Consider the following 19,732-nt stretch of genomic DNA (forward strand, 5'->3'; position numbering starts at 1 on the left):
ACGAGAAAATGAGCCCCAAAGCCGGGGAAGGGGGCGGCAGGCAGGCTGGCTACGCCGCAGGTCACAGGCGGCTCTCACGGGCCTGACTCATCTGCAGCCGCGGCAGGAGTGTTTGAGGGAAGGTGCGTAAGGCACAGCCCCCTTCTGCCCCTGGACGGGGAGGAGAGCCCCAGGACCCTCGCCCTCCCCTCCCATGGCCTCCTCCTCTCTCCCCGTGATGGTGCTGATGACCGTTCCCCTTTTTAGTGCCCCTTGTGCCAACCAGGAGGGCAGTCTCTGGGGCTCCTCCTTATACTCATCGCCCTGCCGTTGGCTGGGCCCAGTCCTGCACCGTGGATGAGCCCGCTGGCCTGTTGCCTCCAGCCCCGGGCTTCCACAGGACCTGCAGCGGGGAGCAGTCCCGTTGGACCGGCAGCGGTGAGCTTCGGAGGGTGACATCGTCCCTCCGGGGGTCGGGTGGGCTCCTGGGGGCCCCGAGGAGCAGCAGATAGAACCTGCCCCTCGCTGCCTGTGCCCCTCACCCTGTTTTGGCGCTGGAGAGAGTGGGCTGTGTGTCTGGCTGTCAGGTCTCTGTGTCGAGTGTGCCGTGCACAGCTGTGGCTGCCCCTGCTCTGCTCGGGGGATGGTGTGACGGGAGCCACGCGCCTGGCTGCCACCCTCTGCAGCCTGCCCTGGGCACCAGGGCTCCTGGAGGCTGCATGGATGCCCATGCATCCGGTCTGTGAGCCCAAGTCACTTAATGGCTCTGAGCTCCGGGCCTGCCCCCCAGCTGCACCAATGCCCCATGAACACACTATAGAGGTGGACGCGTTGACATCTGCAGAGCCATTTAGGGAAGGAACTGAGCTCATGGGGTGCTGGGGTCTGTCTTCCTGCCACCTCCCCAGGCCAGACAGCAGAGTAGCAGGAAAGCTGGGCTCAGATCTGTAACCCAGCTACCGGGGCTGCAGAAGCCCCACGCCCAGCAGGGGGGGACACCGGCGAGCGGGGACCCCAACCTAGGGCAGCGGGCCTTGCTCCTGGAGTCCCTGGATGCAGAGCCCGAGTCCATGGCTCACCCTGTAACGAGCTCTGTGATGCGCCTATTATGGTCATTAGCTGCCCACCTGCCTGAGGCCTGCCGCCGGGCAGGGGCAGGAAGAGCCTGCTCACCTGGCCGGAGCAGAGCCTGGCCCTGGGCCCTGCTCTGCTCCGCCGGCCGCTCACAGCCCCTTCCTCCCTCCGCAAACCTACGCACCAGCCACCAACTCCCCCCAGGTCAGAGCAACGTGTCCAGTCCCTGACGCCCAGCTGATTTGAGGGGCCTCCTGGGGAGGCACATGGCCGTCCTCTCTTTTGAGATCCAGTTAGCTTCCCCGCCTGTGCCGTCTTCATTCTTGTTCTTATGAAAGTGGGGGCTGTCTGGTGGGCAGGTCACTGACCCACGCTGGACAATTATTCAAACAGCAGGCCCTGCCCCGAGGGCGTGCGGCCTCCAGGGCTCCCTGGGGGGTTGAGCAGAGCTGCCCCACCCCCTACCTCTGTGAACCACCCGTCCCAGTGACATTGTGGTTTTTACAAGCAGTTGACAGGGAGTCGATGTCACTTGTGGCTTGCTTTGGGGGCTTCCCAGGGCCCAAGAGAGAAAGGAAGTTCAGAAAGTCTGCATTCCTCATGGGGACCCTTCTGCATCTCCAGAGAAGCCACAGAAACAGACGTCCCTTCACCTGAGCTTTGAACTAACTGGCATCCATGCAAACCCTGCCGTAGAAACTGGGCTGAAAACCTCCCAGGGCAGGAGTGAGGGGCATGAGGCTGTGGGTCCACTATGAACCCAGACTTCACACCCCTGCCAGGTGATCTCAGCACTGGGTCCCCGGGACACCCTGGCTCAACACATAACAGGCCTCTAGGGCTGAACCCAGGGGGGCTTCTCTACCCCCACCCCCATCTGCATGGTCCCTCATTCCCCGCGGAGGCCAGAGGTTGGGCATGTGATGGGGAGATCTGGTGTGCCCGTTCCCGTGACCCGCCTGGGCCTCGCAGCTTCCTGTGTGTGTCTGTCCTGTTGTCCAAGAGCTGCTGCTTCTGGCTGAATGAACAACAGCGGTGAAAACAGCTGGCGCACACTGAGTGCTGCTGGCCAGTGTCTCACGCACCACGTCACGTTCATTCAGGCCTCTGCGTCTAGTGCGGCCGTGTCCGTCTTCCCAGGAAGAACCTGAGCAGAGGTGTGGCCTTTGAGGTCAGGCCTCCCCGGAGCAGAGCCTGAGGCCAGGAGGCCCCAGGGCATTAGGGAATGGGGAAGGGGGACACCAGCACAGGTGGTCAGGGAGCGGTCAGTACCACTGGCCACCAAGGCTCCGGGGTCCTCGGTGGGTGACGCATTTTGTGTGTCTACCCACTTCACATTCTTGGTTGGAGCAGGTGACTTCCTGGTGCCAAGGAGCATGCCCCCCAGGGAACTTCAGGTGTCTGTGAGGTGCAGGGACCGTGTGTGGGCCCGGCCCGTCCTGGCCCGGCCCATCCTGTGGTTTTAGGCAGGAAGGGCCTGAGGCGTCTGCAGGCAGGGCTTTTCCACAACCGCATGCTGGACCAAGTGGGCAGGCCAGGTCCCACCCCAAAGGCACCTGGCCCTGAGGCTGGCCTCTCACCTCACAGCCCCATAGCCCCCACCCATGAGGCCCAGGCCTCCCCGACAGAGGGCAGAGGAGAGCAGACCGCCCACTGACCACCCACAGCACGGGCCCCTCACCACAGCCAAGGGGCCGCCTCTCCTCTGCCTTGTCCAGGCCCTGTGGCTCGGGGACCAGTGGGGCATAGTGTTCCCCTGCTCTGGGCCAGCTCCCCGTGGGCTTCGAAGGGCCCAGGAGGAGCAGGAGGAAGATGTGGTCACGGGCGGCAGGCGGACGGAGACCGGGGTCATCTGAGAACTGCTGGCATCCAAGGCTGCTGCCGTGGCCTCTCAGCAGCTGCCAGCCAGGTGGTCACCCTGCATCCAGGTGGGAAGTCATGCTTTAGTGGATTCAGGGGCAGCAGCCTGCCCGTCCTGGCCTCCCACGTCCCAGTGAGCTCCCAGCTGCCGAGCAGACGGCTTCCCTCCGGGTCCTGCATGCTCCTGGACTTCCCGTCCAGGGTCACTGTGCACAGAGAGGCAGCCTCCCTGACTGTGTGCAGTGGCCGTGGCCTGGAGGTCAGGAGGGCCTCGGGGCCGCTGGGAGGCCTCGAACAGGGGCACCTGCTCTGTGGTAAAGGGGCCGGTGGCCGAGGAGGACCCGCGTGCAGGGGTGTGGGGCCTCTGGGAGCCCCAGGGAAGGCGTGGCGCTGACCTTAGGGCCATGGTCCCAGGCTCCAGCAGGATGGCCGCCAACCTCCCGTCTGGAGAGGAGACGCTCCTCCTCCTGCTTGGACCCCCTGCAGGTCATCCTGTCTGCCTTTGGAGCCCAGGGACTGCGCTGAGCTTGAACGTCCTTGGGGACCCGGGAGGCCTGGCCCCTCGTCTTCACCTCCCTCAGACACCCCTCTGTTGACCACCTCCCCCGAGATGGCCCTGTGCAGACTGGGGACTTGGAAATGTTTGCAGGCTCTTTGGGGGCAGATGACCAAGGAGGACAGAGTCCCTTTTGTCCCCACCCCACCCCCAGGCCCTACAAGTGGTGTTGAGAGGACCGGGGACCTGCACGCCCTCCCAGCCGCTGCCCAGCGGAGCCAGTGTGACATCTCAGGGATGGGCACCACACACCTGGCCTCTTAGACTGCTGCTGCCCATCCTGTTGTGGTCCCCAGGGTCCCCCTGAGTCTTGAGGAGGTGCTCTTCCCTCCCCGCCCCAGCGCCGTCCTCCACTCACCCACAGGTGAGTCCTCCACACACCCTGCAGGCTCCTGGTGCCCGGGGGGTGTGCCAGGTCTGGGGCATCTGAGTCCCCCGGGAGCTGGCGCCGAGCACAGACGCCCAGGGCCCCGGGGCTGGCACAGCCTGGGGGGCCCCGGAGTCACAGTTTGGGGTTCCTGCAGAGGTCACTGCTGGAGGCCCACGCTCTAGCCCACTGGGCGCAGGGCCCGCCTCCCGTGGACCTGGGCAGCACGTGAAGAGGGCCTTGGGTGGCTTCCCAGGGCGATACCAGGACAGCCACCCACCAGGGGCTTAAAACACCTGGGACTCGTTCTCGCCCAGTTCTGAAGGCCAGCGTCCAGAGCCCGGCAGGGAGGGTTCTTTCTGGAGTCCCCAGGGGAGGACCTGCCTGTTCTCTGCAGCTTCCGGTGCTGATGGCCGGCACCCTGGCCCTCCTGGGCGGTGGAGGCTGGGCTCCAGGTTCTACCTCTAACCTCACGGCCCTCCTCTGTCCATGCCGCAGAGTTCCCTCCGCCTTGCTCTTATGAGGACATCAGTCTCTGGATTTAGGACTCACCCTAAATCCAAGATGGTCTCATCTTGAGATCCTTAAGTTAAATGCATCTGTAAAGATCTTATTTTCAAATAGGGTGGCCATCGCAGGGTCCTGGGGTTAGAACTTGGACGTATCTTCCGGGGCCACCATTTAACCCAGTGGGGGCATTGACACTGCTCCTGGGTACTTGGGGTACCTGCCCTGCCTGCCCACGGAGCCTGCGTCCCCTCTGGTCCCCACCCCATCTTGGGTCTTGGGGTCAGGCACATGTTGGCACGTCCCTGCTGTACTGAGCGCATCATGCGGTCCCTTGGGAGCCTTGCTGGGGGTGTTCTGGGCACGGTGGGGCCTGTCCTTGCCCCAGGTCCTTCCAGGGTTGTGAGCGCGAGTGGCCAGGTCTCCTCCTGACTTGAGTTGTACGGCGCTGTCCCTCTGCGCTGGGATCTCTTGACGGGCCAGGACGTGGCTGCACCTCCCCAGTTGAGGCTGTCCTCTGTCTCCTGACTTCCAAGGTGGGGAGGGGCAGGGGTCCCTGGGGGCTCTAGTCTCCTTCCTGTGCTGATCGTCTTATTGGGGTGGGCAGAGGCCGGGACGGGGCTGCGTCTCTCCTCCGCGTCTTTGGCTCCGCTTGACCTCTAAGCTGCTTAAGCGCAACGGGGAGAACTGAGACCTGCTCCCCCACCTGAGGCCGTCAGCCCTCCCCTCCGAGTCGGAGCAGACCCTTCCCACCCTCAGGCAGAGGCTGTTTGCCAGACGGTGAGGGCCGGGACACTGTTTTGAAGAACCCCGATTCTGAACTTGTGGGAATGCGGGTAAGACCCCTCTCTCCTGTCGTGTTGGGGTGCACCTGAAGACAGGTGTGGGGAAAGGACCCTGCGCTGCACCTTGGGGTGGGAGGGGTCAGTGTGGCTGGCCACCTCAAGTGAGCAGATTCAAACCCTGAACCTCTTCCTGACTTGGCACATGGCTCCTCCATGAGGTGTCTTCCTGTAAAGTCCCTTTAAAAGATAAAAGAGCCCAGGGATCCTTTGTTTCCCTGACTCGGAAGTGCACTTCCAGGAGGTGGGTGCTCCCGGGGGCTGCAGCGTGGCTCTGAGATGACAGAGGGCAGCGTGTGCCCGGAGCAGTGGGACCGGTGGGCACTGAGGGCTGTGGAATCCAGAAATGGATCCGGGTGCTGCGTGGACGCAGCTTGGCTCCTTGAGCGAGAGAGACGTTGGCTTGCCGCACGGCTCCTTCAACGCCGGCCAGCCGGTCTCCTGCCCCCGTCTGAATCTGTGCTGCCTCTTCCTAACCCCCTTCCTCTTTAAAGAATTAAAAGTGACCTCCGTGAGGTTGTTTTATCAGCCAGGTCGAAGGAAGTGATGGTGTGGGAGCGACCGTGAATACCAAAGTTGATCCCTGGTTGCTGCCATCCGGTGTTTAGCTGGGGCTGAGCAGATGAGCCCAGCCAGGTGGACGCACGCTGGCCACAGAGCACTGAGATGACTTCTTTAGGACAGCAGTCCCCAAAAGCAAGGCTGGTGGGGAGCTGGGGAGCCCGCGTCCGAAACAGTCATGCAGATCCTAAGCGTGTTGCAAGCTGATAAGCCCTGGACCGGGTTAACCTATTTTCCAGGGTCTTTGTTGTTTTGGTTTCTGCCTGGCTTTGTGGGGAGATGCGCCGTCAGATGGATTAAATGACATGGGTTGTTCTTCTTCGGCGGAACAAGGTTTGTTTTCATGCGTCTCGTCTTTCTGCAGCTATGGAGCGAGAAGAGGGGTGTGTGTTTGTTGGAACACGGCGGCGGAGGGAGCTGGTGCGTGAGCCGGGGCGCCTGCCTTGCTGAGCAGCACTTGGATACGGTTGCTAGGTTGCCAGCTCCCGTGGTGGCTGTATCATGATGCTGTGGGTGCACATAGATGGTGGAGAGAGGGTGGTGTTTTCAAACAGATTTCTGAACGTGATAGCGTGTGTGTGTGTTTGTGGGTGAGGAGGTAAGATCCGGGGGGATTCTGCGCGGCGTTCCTCTGAGTACATACCTGTTTGGCGGTTACCACCTGCTGGGAAATAGAATAGGTCTGAGAAGATTGCTGTTTTCTTGGCATTTTGACTGTGAAATGTGCCACTTCCGATGAAGTGCTAGATGATGCTCCCGGGGGAATCACAGAGCCCTGTGTGTGCGGAGGACCCAGCCGGGCTGGGGAAGCCCCAGCCTCTGACCGCGACCTCTTTCCTTCAGTTAGATTGGGGGGGTGGGGGCCCTGCGGAAGCCCCCGTTGCAAGCTTTCTTGGGGAACATCAGGATAATAGATCGCCTTAAATTAAATAGCAATCACACAGCTACTGGCTGGCTGCTGGGAGATTATTTCCCAATCAAGTGCTGAGGAAGGAAGATAAAGCCCCACTGACCGGCTGTTCTCAGCAGGTGACAGGCTGGCCAGCACCGTGATTCCCTGTGCTGGGGCTGGTCCTGTTCGCCTCTTCCCCTCTGCAGGGCTGGGGAGCCGTGAAGTCTGGGCAGGCCCAGCTCGTGTGTGGCCCCTGGGGCACGTGTGTGCGTGTGAATCACCTGTTCCATGCACAGGGCTGGCTGTCTTGTCCTGATGGTCATGTCCAGCTCTGGGCTCTGTCTGTGCTCCGGGTCGCGAGGGTGCTCCTCTGTCTACTGAGATCCGTCTTGTGTGTGGAGCTGAGGTCTGACTTCCCGCCATACGTATCCTATCCAGAAGATTCCCGAATCACAGAGGGCAGGTGGATGTGGTCCAGTGACCCCTGTGTAATGGCCGTGCTCTGCAAACACGGAGGTTGGGATGGTGTTTCACATCCAGCTGATTCTGGCCAAGCCCTCGGCCGGTGTCCACTTGGGGTCCATTGCCGTCTTTGGCCTGTGCTGTGTGTGCTGAGCTCTGAGGATGCCATCTTCTCTGTCCCTCTGTCCCCACCCCGTCACCCCCAGTGCAAGGCGGAAGCTGCAGGGACGTGGTGGCCCAGCCCCTGCCTCCGGTTGCCCCGCAGCCCTTCAACGCCACTCTTTCTTCTCCGGGCCCCCAGCACGTGGGGCGCAGCCCTTTGTATGACGAATCTTTCATCACATCTCCTTCCTTAGCCTCAATCAGAACTCACGGACGGCAGGCCCTGACCTGCCTGTGGGCTCTTCAAGTCCCGACAGGCTCTGACCTGTCCTGTGAAGGACTCACGGGGTGAACAGAGACCACCCTCTGCAGGCCCAGTACTGCGCCAGGCACTTGTTCTCTTCACGGACTCGCCGTCCGTGCAGACTGGGTCGAGAGTGCTCAGCCAGGGGTGGCCACCGCCCAGTAAAGTTCAGGACCAAACAGAACATGTCCTTTCTGTCCCTGGTGGGCTGTGGCCTGGGAATTCCTGGGAGTGAGCACACGAGTGTGATGTGTTTGACATTCAGCCAGAGAAGGCCACTCAGCTAAGCCGACTCCTGTCCGCAGGATTGGCCAGTGGGTGGCTGGGATTCCACACAGGGTGGTGCCTGCATTGCCGATCGGTGCCCGACCCCTGTCCCTTGTTCTTGAGCTCCTACCCAGGGCCCTCTGCACATGGAGGAGGAGATCCCCCTTCCTGGGTCCTGGTCCTCTCACCTCTGGTTGTGAGGTTATTCTGGTCCCCCTTCTTTCCCCTGAGCCTCCCGCCCTTCCCCAGCCTCACCCACTATGATCAACACCAGCACCATCTCCAGTCGAGGCTGCCTGACTTTCCTCTGTGCATTGGCTCCACCTCTGATTCAGTTCTAGGAGGTTGAAAGGTGTCCCCTTGGGCCTGGGGGGACTGGCTTTGCCTCTGCCCTGTTCCCACACCTCTGTGACCTCCCCACACCCTCTCTGGTGGGTCCTGGAGCCCTGCCGGCCCCCCTCCCTCTTTCCCAGCCTCCCTTGCTCTCTTGGCCAGATTCCAGCTTCTCTGCACTCAGTACTGCTCTCGCCCTGGTGAGGCCCTGGGCAGGTCTGGGGTCAGCAGGGACTGGGACTTTGTGTCCTGGTTGAAGAGCTGGACTTCTGACCCGCTGGGTCCCTGCAGATGGAGCACCTTTGCGCTGCAGTAGGCGGGGGTTGAAGTTGGCTCTGGGGGCTGAGGCCCGTGGGTGTGACATGCCAGCACCTCCTGGGCCACCACAGGCTGCCCTGGCTGAACAGCAGCCACAGCTCCGGGCACGTGGCCCCTCGGTGCTGGCCATGCTCAGTGGTCTTACTCAGCCCTGTCGGTGGCCCTGTCAGGCAGGTGCCTTGCCCTCCGCGTCACCGAGGAGCAGGTCAGGCTGCCTGGGGCTGGGCACTTGTCCAGGCCACAGGGTGGTGGTGGGGAGCTATGCTGTGAGCCAAGTCTCACTGACTCTTCAGCAGCCTGCCACCCCTGCTCCCAGACCCAGCCTGTCCACCCCTCTGCAGGCCTCAGCCCAGCCCGGCCTGCACCCTGTGCTCTGCGGCCTGGGTTCTCCCTGCAGTTAGCTGCCCACCAGAGCCCTGGCCGCCCGAGCTCCTGTCCAGGTTGTCCTCTGCCCCTCCACCCGCCTTCCAAGGCCCCTCCCAGGCTCCCCCACAGCTGCCACGGCCCTCTCTGCCAGCCTGCGGGGGCCGCACCCTCCTATCCACCTTGTCACAGGGGCTTATTTCATTGATGTCACACGCATCGTCGTCCTTGGGCCAGCTGGGGAGTCAGGGGCCAGGTTCGGGTGGCTCACTGTCCCCAGCCTGTCGCCACCCCAGAGCACAGGACTCCTGAGCTTGTACTGAGAGCAACAGGGCAGGTGAACGGCAGGCGCTGACTCTCAGCAGGCGGCAGCCCCAGGACACCTGGTGGTGGTGGGGAGCTGAACCACTCCCGGGAGGGGCCCAGGATCATGTGGCTCTCACCCATCCCCCACCTATGACCTTCCCGGGCACCGTCCCTCACTTCCCAGGCCTGGGAATGACTGCAGGACCCAGACCAGGCCCTTGCCAGGGGAAAGGGCCCTTCCTTCCCTGTGTCCTGCAGGAGGATCCCTTAGCCCCCGATGACCCTGGTGGAGCCATGTGTGACTTGGGGGAAAGCGCTGACCCCACAACGTCCGGACTTTCCTGCATACAGCCACTCGGAGCCTCCACACCAGAGTCGGCAAATATCCCGAGAAATCTTGATTTTTATCAGCGTGCAAAGGCTGCTGGGTAGTGGAGCTGGGGAAGGAGCAGGAGACCAGGTACCAGGAGGAGGCAGGTTCCAATGGAACACCCTCTGGGCCATCCCGGGCCAGCGGCACAGCGTCTCCCTGGGCCTCAGCGGCTTCTGCGGATGATCACCTCGCGGTCCCACCCCCGCGCGGGCAGCAGTCAGGATTCCCTTTCTGTAGAGCTGAGTCCAGATGCAAACCGGGAGGGCGGGTGGCTCTTGGGTGAAGCTCCTCGTGGGACTGCAGGTATTTGAGGCATTGAGAGGCGCGCAGGGCCTGGGCGAGTGTGCGGGGTAGAGTTAAAGGGAACGGAGAAGAGGTTTCTAATTCTGGTTCTAATGAGTGTCGGCGGGGAGACTTGGCGGAGGCCGTTGTCAGAGAAGAATTATACTCCTGTGCATCCAAGTGGTGCCAAGCCAGAGGGGGAGGCCGAGAGCTAGCGAGGAGGAGGAGAGTCCCTGCCCGGGCTCCGTGGGGCTGTGCCCTGCCCTAGTGCGCCAGGCCCGGGCACCAGATGTGGACTTCAGCCAACTCTCATCGCCGGGCCATCAGCCATGGGGTTTCCCTGACCGTGCAGGCCACCAAGACGATCAAAGGCCCCCGAACATTCTCCTGCCCCAGCCCAGAGCCCCAAGATGTCCATCGGGACCTCCTGGGGAGGGCAGGAAGAGTGCGGGTAGACAGTGATCACAGGGACCGGAGGTCAGATCTGGGGGCAGCTGGGGTGTGGCCAGGGAGGAGGCCCGTTGCTGCCCCAAACGGACCCTGCTCTGCTGCAGTTTTGCCTGTGCACCCTTCCTCATGGCCCTGCGCCGAGCCCAGGAGCCCGTGAGGGGAGCAGCTTCCGCCCTGGGCAGCCCCAGGGGGGACAGCTGATGAGCAGGAGGCCGCCCTCCCACAGCAAGCCCACCGTGCGTCCCTCAGGTGGCACTGAGAACAGAGGGCACCAGGTCTCTCTGCTGCTCTCTCTCTCCTTGACCCCACCCAGCCGAGGCCACCAAGGCCACCAGGGCGGTTGCTGCAGGGGGCAAGATCCCAGCACCAGAGGCTGTGCCAAGTGAGTCCTCAGACCCAGAGTTTCCATGGTGGACACGTGGCCTCCGGCGTCTTCCTGAGCATCATCCTATGAACTCTCTGGGCTGCTCCACGGCGGGAGCCTTCGCCCAGTGCCTCTGTGATCTGAATGTTCTGCCCCAAGTTTGGAGGGAAGTTGAGGTTCTGTTGAGAGGCCTGGCCTCATGCTGGGGTCTGTCCTCCAGGGACCCACCTCTGGAAGCACGTGGCCACCCGGCCCCAGTTCCCACCCTCCGGGAAGACGCAGGCAGGTGCGCGGCAGGCAGGTCCGTCCTTTGGAGGGGCTCCCTTGTGTGTCCCTGTTGGGCCAGGGAAAGGGACGAAGCCCCGTGAGTGGGGCGAGGCCCGCGGCGTGGCGAGGCAGGAAGGGACGTCTGCCCGTCGGTCACAGGGCAGGGTGTGTGTTCCATGGTCAGAATCTCGCAGCACCTGAGTCCTTCTGAACCCCTCAGGTCCTGGAGCTGAGGACTGTGAGGACCAGGCACTGGGCGCCCTTCTCCAAGTGCTCTCTCTGTCCCTCCTTTGGCTGAGGTTCTAGCGCCGTCGCCCCAGCACGGAGGACCTGGCGCCACGCTGTCCACTCTTGGGGGAGTAACTTATTTTAAATTGCCCAGTCCTCGAGAGACACTCCGCCTGCATGTCCTGTGGCGAAGCTGCCCCTCCCTGAGCCTCCACTTCCCTGTCCGGGAATAAACAGCAACACTGACAGCTGCTCGCCACGCGGCCCCCGCAGAGCCGTGGCGAGGGCCAGCGGGGGGCCAGCGCCCAGGTGCAGACAGGTCCACCAGGAGGCACAGGTCCACAGAGGATCTCAAAGGTCACGGAAGCGAGTGTCCACCCCACTCACGTTAAACGCCATCAGGGACCAAGTGCTCCTTCCCCGGGGCTGGTCCAAGCCCTACGCAGCTGGGCTTCGATCAGGTATCTGCAAAGCCCTTTTCAAAGGTCTTCTCCTGGAGACCCCAGTCACGCATCCCTGTGCCCCATAATGGCACCCCAGTGATGCGCCAGGTAGAGGGCAGTGGTCCCACAAGGTCACCAAGGAGCTGAGAACTCCTGTCATCTGTTGATGTCACAGCCGCATCAGGTTATGGAGTAACGCGTCACTCGTGTGTCACGTGACCCTGGAGGATGCAAGCTGCTGGGACTACAGGGACATCAAAGTGCAGTGCATACAGTCGGCGCCCATTGCCGTGCCATGGGTTTACATATGTGCTGTACTTCATTCTCTTTGGGGCGCTGGGGTTTGAACTCAGACCTGAACCCCACCCCAGCCCGACTGCACTGTACTGGGTCTTGTCCTGGGGGGGGGGGTCCCCCAGCCGGAGAGGTTTGCTGGGAGCACGACGTGCCATCGGTCTCAACTGCGTCAAGAGGCCACATCTGACCACTGCCCACCCCTCCCGGGTTGAATGAGCCACACCCTGAAATCACCTGTGACACGTCCCTCGTTACTGAGCGTGACCGTAGGTGCACCGTGGTCCTCAGGCACACGTGGACCCGCTGGGTTCCTTTGACATAAGTTAGGACTGTAGGGTTGGTGGTGGGCACCAACCCGAGAGCCAGTGGCTCATCCCTGTTTGACATGTGAGGTGGCCGCACGTGCTGATCACAAGGCGTGATTTTTTTGTTTTATTTATTTTTGGTAAAGGCAGATTTCGGTGCTCATTGTCAGGGATGTTTCCTGGATTTGTATAATACCTTTAACATCGACATCGATCACAAACTCCTAAATTCAGGGGATAATGGTTATTACATGACTATTCCTGAAAATACTCTTGGCGTTTGGAGAGTTGTGCTCTGAGTGTCTCCCATGCTGGGTCACCTGTGGTTAGGATGCTGACCCGGCTAGCAGCTCGGGGGACCTGGTGCAGTGTAGATGCTCAGGAGGCAGTGGCTGCCTTTCACGTGCACATGCAAAGGCTCCCTGATTTACTGTGGCTTGACTTGTAATTTTCTGACTCTGTAATCTTGCAAAAGTGATGTGTGTTCAGTAGAAACCACACTTGAAATTCAGTTTGCGTCTTTCCCTGGCCAGCAGTTCACCCTCCGATCTGCTCCTGCGGCGCCTCCTGTCAGCCCCACGATGGCTGAGGAACACGCACCCCTCTGCGCTGGGCCGAGCTGCTGAGCTGGTAGGTGCAGCAGGTCAGGTGTATTTGAGGCATTTTCAAATTGCATAGAGCTTATTGGACGTGACCCCACCTAAGTCAGGACCTCTGCATAGTCTTACTCCACTCAGGCACCCTTAGCTGGGGAGCCCTGCCCCAGCCCTGCCCCCTTCTTGGTCACCCCATTTGTATCATTGCAGTTGAGGACAGTTTGCCCGGGATGCTGGTGACAGGTGGCTGAGCTGGCCTCGAAGGCTCTTGTCTGCTGGTTGGTACCACCACGGTGTCCTAGCCCATGAGACAGTGGTGAGCTCCAGCAGTGCCTCCCAGGAACCGCCAGAATTGGGGAAATGGGGGGGAATGATGGACGGCGGTGGACAGTGTCTATGTCCACCTCCTCCTCTGCAGAGCCGGCGGGTCAGGCAGGAGTGCCCGTGGGCTCTGCCCTGTGGGGCTCTCTGCAGCGGCCCCTGGAGAAGAGAACGAGCCTGGATCCCGGGTGGGCTGTGCGCGTCTCCTCACGAGGCACCCCCTGGGAGCTGGCAGGGCTGCCCCGGGCTGAGCTGTCAGTGGATGGTTAAGGAAGGGCTGTCCGCCATTCCCATTCCCTCACTTTGTTCATCAAAGCCCTGGGGTCACCATTGGTCAGATCACACCACCACAGCAATCATAGTCAATCCTCATCTAATTTCCTCTTAAAAACTTATTTCTCTACCCCCCAAAGGTAAAATTCGATATTGTCTGAAGACTCCCCCCGTTTCCTCTTTCACTATGTGAACTTGGATGAGGGTTGGGTTTGTGAAGCTGGCCGCTTGCTTCCATAACTACCCAACCCAGGACACGCGCGTCCCTCGTCTGGACACCTCTACTGACAACAGTGTCGCAAACCAAAGCCTCAGACTTGGCTCCCTCTGGTCTCAGAAGTGACGTAATGGCATGAGTGGCCACCACCCGGCCTGTCCCCATTCCTCCTGTTCCTGCCCATGGGGTTAATGCGAGGGGCACATATCGGGAGCTGGGTCCCCACCGTGGCCACATGGAGAACCTTTCAGAGATAGGGCCTGATGGGAGGTCACTGCCAGCCCCACTCCCCTGGCTCCCTGTCCTGTGGTGGGACCTCATCCATGCACACACTCCCTGCCCTCTTTGCAATGCCATCTGCCCTGAGGCTGCTCCTGAGCTAGACGGTGCTGGTGACATGCCTTCAAACCCCTAAAACCCAAGCTAACGGAACCTCTCGTCCTTGTCGAAGACTCAGCATTTCACTAAAGCAACACAAAATGGGGTCATACGTCACTTTCTGGTGTGGCCAGTCCATACTACTGTGGGGGTCCTTCTTCCTGCCCCAGCTGCTGGCCCCCCAGCCTGTCCTGTCTGCATGTGCCCTTCCTTCCCAAGCCCCGGCTCCTCTGCAGATGTCAGGACGGGGACCCTGGCTTTACACCGCTCCAGAACACATGCATCCACACACGCACACACACATATGTGTCCACACATGCATGAACACACATGCATGCAAACACATACACACACCTATGTGCACGCACATGCATACATGTGCACGCACATGCATGGACAGGCGTGCATACAAACATACATATACACACGTACACACACCTATACACACACTTATCCACTCGCATGTACACATTTACACATACACATGCATGTGCACACACATGCTCACACATACATACACACATGCTCACACATTCACATGCTCACTCACATATGCACACAAACACTCACTTGGGCTTGCCCATGGCCGTCACAGCATGAAACCCAGCCCTGTGGCCTCCCGGAGCCTCCCTGGCCTCGCCTGCCCTTCCCTCCCCCAGGGACCAGCCCCTCACTCTGCACCCATCCCCCTCACGGCTCCTCCACCAGTGGGAAGAGTGGCGGGTCTTGTCCTGGTTTTACCATCTGTAGTCCCACAGGTGGCAGCACAAGGTCCCCCTGCTCAGGTGACCTCTCCACACAGGTTCTGCCGTCATGCTGGTCCGTCCAGGCAGCCTGGGCACGCTCTCCTCATAGGGGCAGCAGCCACGTCCTCTGGGGCCACCCTCAGCCCATGGCCTGCCGTCCCTGCCAATCACACCTGCGGTTCCTCAGGGACCCACTTCCCCTCGAGGCCCCCTCCTAGCTCTGGTAGATGTGAGCTTTGGGGGACACCCGGGTCCCCTGGAGGGCTCTCCTGGGCATGGGAGGTGGGGCCAAGGTGGTTCAGAGGGAAGGCCACGGATGTGACAGGGAGGTGCCCAGGACCAGCAGGGTCCGTGGTTTAGGACCACCTCACTCCCCCTTGCAGCCACTCTACAAGGCCACTCCGTAGAACCCTGCAGCTTGGAGAGGACAACTCCCAGCGATGACAGTGACGTGTCACATGGCAGGCCCTGAGCCCAGGATGCCTACCCAAGAAAGGCCCCTGCAGGCAACCAGCCTTGTAGCCCTGGACACAGCGGGACCCGAGCTCCATCAGGGGCTGTCACCCTGGGCCTGACGGGGAGGGGCAGCAGTGGGCTCGGGTGGGCAGAGGCAGGCGGGGCCAGCTGACCGTCTGGACAGAGTCCACTGCACACCTGCTGGGAGTGTTGATGGTCCCAGTGTGGGGCAGGGAACTGTGATAGTCCCCAGGGGTCCCTGAAGTGCAGGTCACTGCGCCCCAGCCCCTGCCCCAGGGGAGCAGGCCTGTGGAGTCCTGCAGGCCCTGAGGACACCAGTCGGAGCCTGGGACAAGGCTGCACCAGCTGGCCACTGAACACCCCTGTCCTGGCCTCCTGGGGGCCCAAGCCAGGGCCAACGTGCCGCAAGCCGGCTCCCCCGGGCCCCTCCTCGGCTGGCAGACAGCGTCTCCTCCCTGTGTGCTCACCGGGTCCCCTCTGTGCGTCTGTCCAGATGGCCCCTCGACACTGGTCATGCTGGCTTGGTGTGCACCCTAATGAGCTCATTTATGTCACCTTGTAAGTCCCACTCCTTACAGGAGCTCAGTGGGGGTGAATGCAGCCCGCTCCTGAGCTCAGCTGGGTGTGGCCCCTGCAGGTGGCTCTGCAGAAAACTGTGGGTGGGGAGGTGCCTTCGCCTGGAGGGTCTCACTTGGGACTGGCTGTGGTCCCTGCCTCCTTGGACGTGCCCCCTGTGTGGGCGAGGCCAGGGCCGTCCTCCTGACGTGTTCACCAGTCGTGTCAGGTGTGGACATGACCCAGCTCAATGCACCTCTTGACTCGGCCATTTATAGCCTGTGTGACTTAGCCCAGGTCACCTGCCCTCTCTGTGCTGGGGTTGCTTCTCTGTGTCACTGAGATAAAGTCAGCGTCCTCATGCAGTTCTGGGACATCAGCGGGCCAGGCCTGGAGCAGTGGGGCAGAGGGCTCATCCCTGTCATTGTCACCGTGTCATTTCCATCTCACAGATGGAGGCACTGAGGCCTGGGTGTTCTGGGACTTGGCCAGACTTGTCACAGAAGGTGCAGGGTGTGGAGCCAGGTGTGTCCAGGAGCAGATCAGGTGCAGGACAGGTGTGCGTGGGTCGTCTCTGCCCCTAGTCCCTCCACTCCCGGGGCCACCGCCCTCCCTGCAGCCTCTGGCCCAGGCTGTGAAAAGAGGGGGGGTTCCCACTGAGACGAGAAAACGCTCTGCTGCGTCCCTGTCACGGAGCGCAGATCCCGCGTGCCAGGCTGGGTGGGGGGCGTCGTTTGCCTCAGCAGCAGGTGGGCCACAGGTTTGCCCGGAATCGACCCTGGTGGGCCTGGGGGCAGGCGCAGGGTCAGCACGTGAAATTCAGACCAGCCGCGTGCCCAGAGATGGGGTCTAGCGAGGGCGGCTGGTGCGGGGCCGCTGGGAGCCTACTGCCCACCGTGGGCCTGGGACGCCATGCTCAGTGCTGGGGACTTCCTGACAAGTGTCACCGTAGAACAGGCAGGAAATACCAGGTTGGATGTCATTGCAGGATAACGGCTCGTGCTGCTGGGTAAACGTGAAGGAGCAGTGCCCAGGGGTAGTGCCATCCTTGAGGGAGCAGTGCCGGGGTAGGGGGGGGTTGTGCCCTCGGGGCTCTGAACTTGACCTGAGGAGGACCTCCTTGGGGCTCTTCCCAGAGGCCGTGTGCTGGCCTCTCCCTCAGGCTGCAGCTTGGTGGCCTGGGGAGGAGGTCCCAGCAGGGAGGGCATGTCCATGCCACAGACCAGGGATGGGCAGCTGGGCTCATCCCGCCCGGCCCACACTGAGGTCCCCTGCAGGTGCACGTGGCCACTGGCCATCAGCACCCATGAGGGCTTTGTCCCCTGGAGGGCTCTGGCCCTGTGTCCCACCACCCCGTCTGAACTGGGTCGTCCAAGGACGCAGGCAGTGCGCCTTCACCAGATGGCTTCCTCTGTGGGCACGCGTGGACTTGGGGCTGTCACTCTCTTGTCCTAGGACCTGAGAGAGTCCCGGGAGGGAGACCATCCCCAGGACTCTGGGCTCTGAGCTCCGGTTCCCTGTCCATGCTGCCGGTAGCCACATCTACACAAGTCATGCAGTGTCCAGTGTCCCAAACATGGACTCCTGTCCTGCCTGTCACCTGAGCCACCATCAGGGTGAAAGAGGACTGTCCCCCTGTCACCTGGAGTTGTCCTGGGCTCTGTCCCCCTGAAGCCCTGGCCAGCACCTGTGCATGTCCCATAGGCAGGCACCGTGTGGCCATCTCTGGGAACCACTCAGGAAGGTGCCAGAGACCAGGTCTTGGGGCACAAGTCCCCCAGATCATGGGCACCTTTGCCTTACCAGCAAGAGGGGAGTGTGGCCCTCGCCCTTGGAGCAGGTTTGGGGGAGGGGGAGGGGACAATGTTCAAGGCCACCCCTGCTGTGGCTGGTGGTGTCAGGGAGGGAGAAGTCCAGAGGGGCATCTCCAGCGCTGGGGTATCCCCGGCTGGTCAGGTGCAGTAGCGCTGACATGGGCAGAGCAAGGCAGGTGGGTGGGGGGACCTGGCAGCTCCAGAATCGAGCCGTTCTGGGAACCCCACCTGATAGTGTGGCCTGAGAGCGGCCTAGAGGCAGCTGGGGCAGAGGACAGCAATCCACAGGGCCTCCTTGGTCAGCGGTCAGCCGGCTGCAGCTTGAGCTGTCTGTTTAGAGGTTAGTTAGCGGGTGCAGGGCCGGCTGCACTGAGCAGCTCAGTCACCGTGAATGACCCTACATGGCCTGGCCCCTCAGGCCCAGGGGTGTAGGTGCCAGCCCACTCCCGTGGCCCACAGCAGATCTATCAGCAGGACCGAGGTGCTTGGTGGGGTGACTGGGCGAAGGGGGTGGGCCTCGCCCTCATCAGCCCTCCCTGGCCCTCCTGTGGCCCAGGACTGTGCCCTGTGGGAACTGCTTGGTGCACTGGGGTGTTGGGGTGCCACCCTGGGGCAGAGACTGGCTGTGGAGCTGCATCTGGTGACGGGGTGGAAATTTGTCAGATGGAGACAGGAAACTAGCAAAGAGGCTCTTTGGAGACCCCAGAGTGTCCTGGTGAGTGGGGGCGGTCTGCTCCGTCCTTGAGGACGACAGGGAGAGCCGTGGGGTTGGGGCCGAGTCCAGCCCCAGATTTGTCCTCGCTCAGTGTTGGATGCTGTCCTTGGACCCCAAGAGCAGGCGTGAGCCTTTGGCGCTCAAAGGGCGAGGCGGGCAGCAGCGCGCAGTCTGGACTTGGGGGGTCCACAGGAGGAAGGTGGAGCCGCCCCCTGGGGGACGCTGTCCCTGGTGCTCCCCAGCCTCACCTGTCTCCCCTCGTCTGGCGCCAGCTCTTCTCCGCGGCCACCAGGGAATGCTGGTCACCAGGTGTGGCTTTCCCCCACGTGTCTTGTTTCTTAAACAGACCCAGGTTCCCAGCTCCCCTTGTCTGGCCTTTTTGGTGGCTCCAAAGCCGCCATCTCTGTTTGCTGCCTGAAGGAAGCCATGGGACTGGGCACCCCAGAGTTTCTACCTGCCTGGGGTCCAAGTCTTGCTGGGCAGGTGCAGACCTGAGCAGACCCCCCCTGTGGTATGTGGGTCAGAGTCAAGTCCAGAAAACGGTGACCACCGTGGGCCTTTCAGACAGGGCTTCGGTGCGGGGAGGTCACTGCCCCTGTGCTGTGGGCTGCGAGAGCCCAGGGTCAGGCAGCGGCCCCGGGTGAGGAGCTGCAGGAAGCAGGGGAGATGGGGAGGAGGAGGGTCCCGCAGGGGCAGGGGCCATGCCGGGGCTGAACTGCGAGGAGGGCCTGACCCAGGAGGGCAGGATCTCGGGCATCTTCCTGGACACGGGGTCCTCGGCGGGCAGCAGCGCCCAGTGCAGGGCTGGTGTGAGCCCAGCTCTGAGTGCATGCGTGAAGGGACAGAGCGAGGCTCATTCAGAGACACAGGAAGGGGTCGGCACTGCAGGAAGCCCTCTGCTTTGCTGCTGGCTGCATCAGAGGGCAGGTGTGGCCAGCAGCTCCGGAGGTGCCCGCCCGGCTGGGGTCCAAGGGGATTCTGAGGGCAGCAGATTTGGATGCACCTGGCCTCGGGTTTGCTGTCGCACCTGCCCACCCTCCCAGGATGGCCTGAGCTGACGGGTCACTGGGGAAAGAAGAGACTCGGGCTGCGACATACCCACTGCAGGGCACTGGACGCTCCTAGCAGAGGCACCCTGACCGACGTCCACGTGGATTCTCGCCTCCAGGGTGCCTCCTGCATTCCTTTCTGGGCCCCCCGGACGGCAGCTCGGGGCTCCCGGGCTCTGGCTCTTGGTCAGGCTGACTTTGGGCAGTGTCTTCTCCTGCTGCGTCATTGCTTGTCCTGTGAGAGAGACCACCAGCCAGGACGCCACCTGGCCTCACAAGTGCCCCCTCCTGGCACCCTAGGGGGCTGCAGGTCTGACTCGGCCACACATTAATGGGCATTTCAAGGTCCACGGGGATCTACCTGCAGTGGACACTCTTGGGGTCTGGAAGAGGATGCCCTTGAACGTCCAGGCCACTGGGACCCAGGGCCAGGGACCAGGTGGGTTTCAAGCAACACAGCCTACGTCACGTCCTGGAGGATGGGAGTCC

General features: G+C 62.0%; 1 protein-coding gene across 1 annotated transcript in view; it reads left to right on the plus strand.

Moving 5' to 3' along the window:
* Shank2 (SH3 and multiple ankyrin repeat domains 2) overlaps nucleotides 1–19,732 on the plus strand; it is a 341,817-nt gene that overhangs the window by 87,296 nt on the left and 234,789 nt on the right. The window lies entirely within an intron of this gene.

This window comes from Marmota flaviventris, chromosome 9, assembly GCF_047511675.1.
Source record: "Marmota flaviventris isolate mMarFla1 chromosome 9, mMarFla1.hap1, whole genome shotgun sequence".
NCBI lineage: Eukaryota > Metazoa > Chordata > Mammalia > Rodentia > Sciuridae > Marmota > Marmota flaviventris.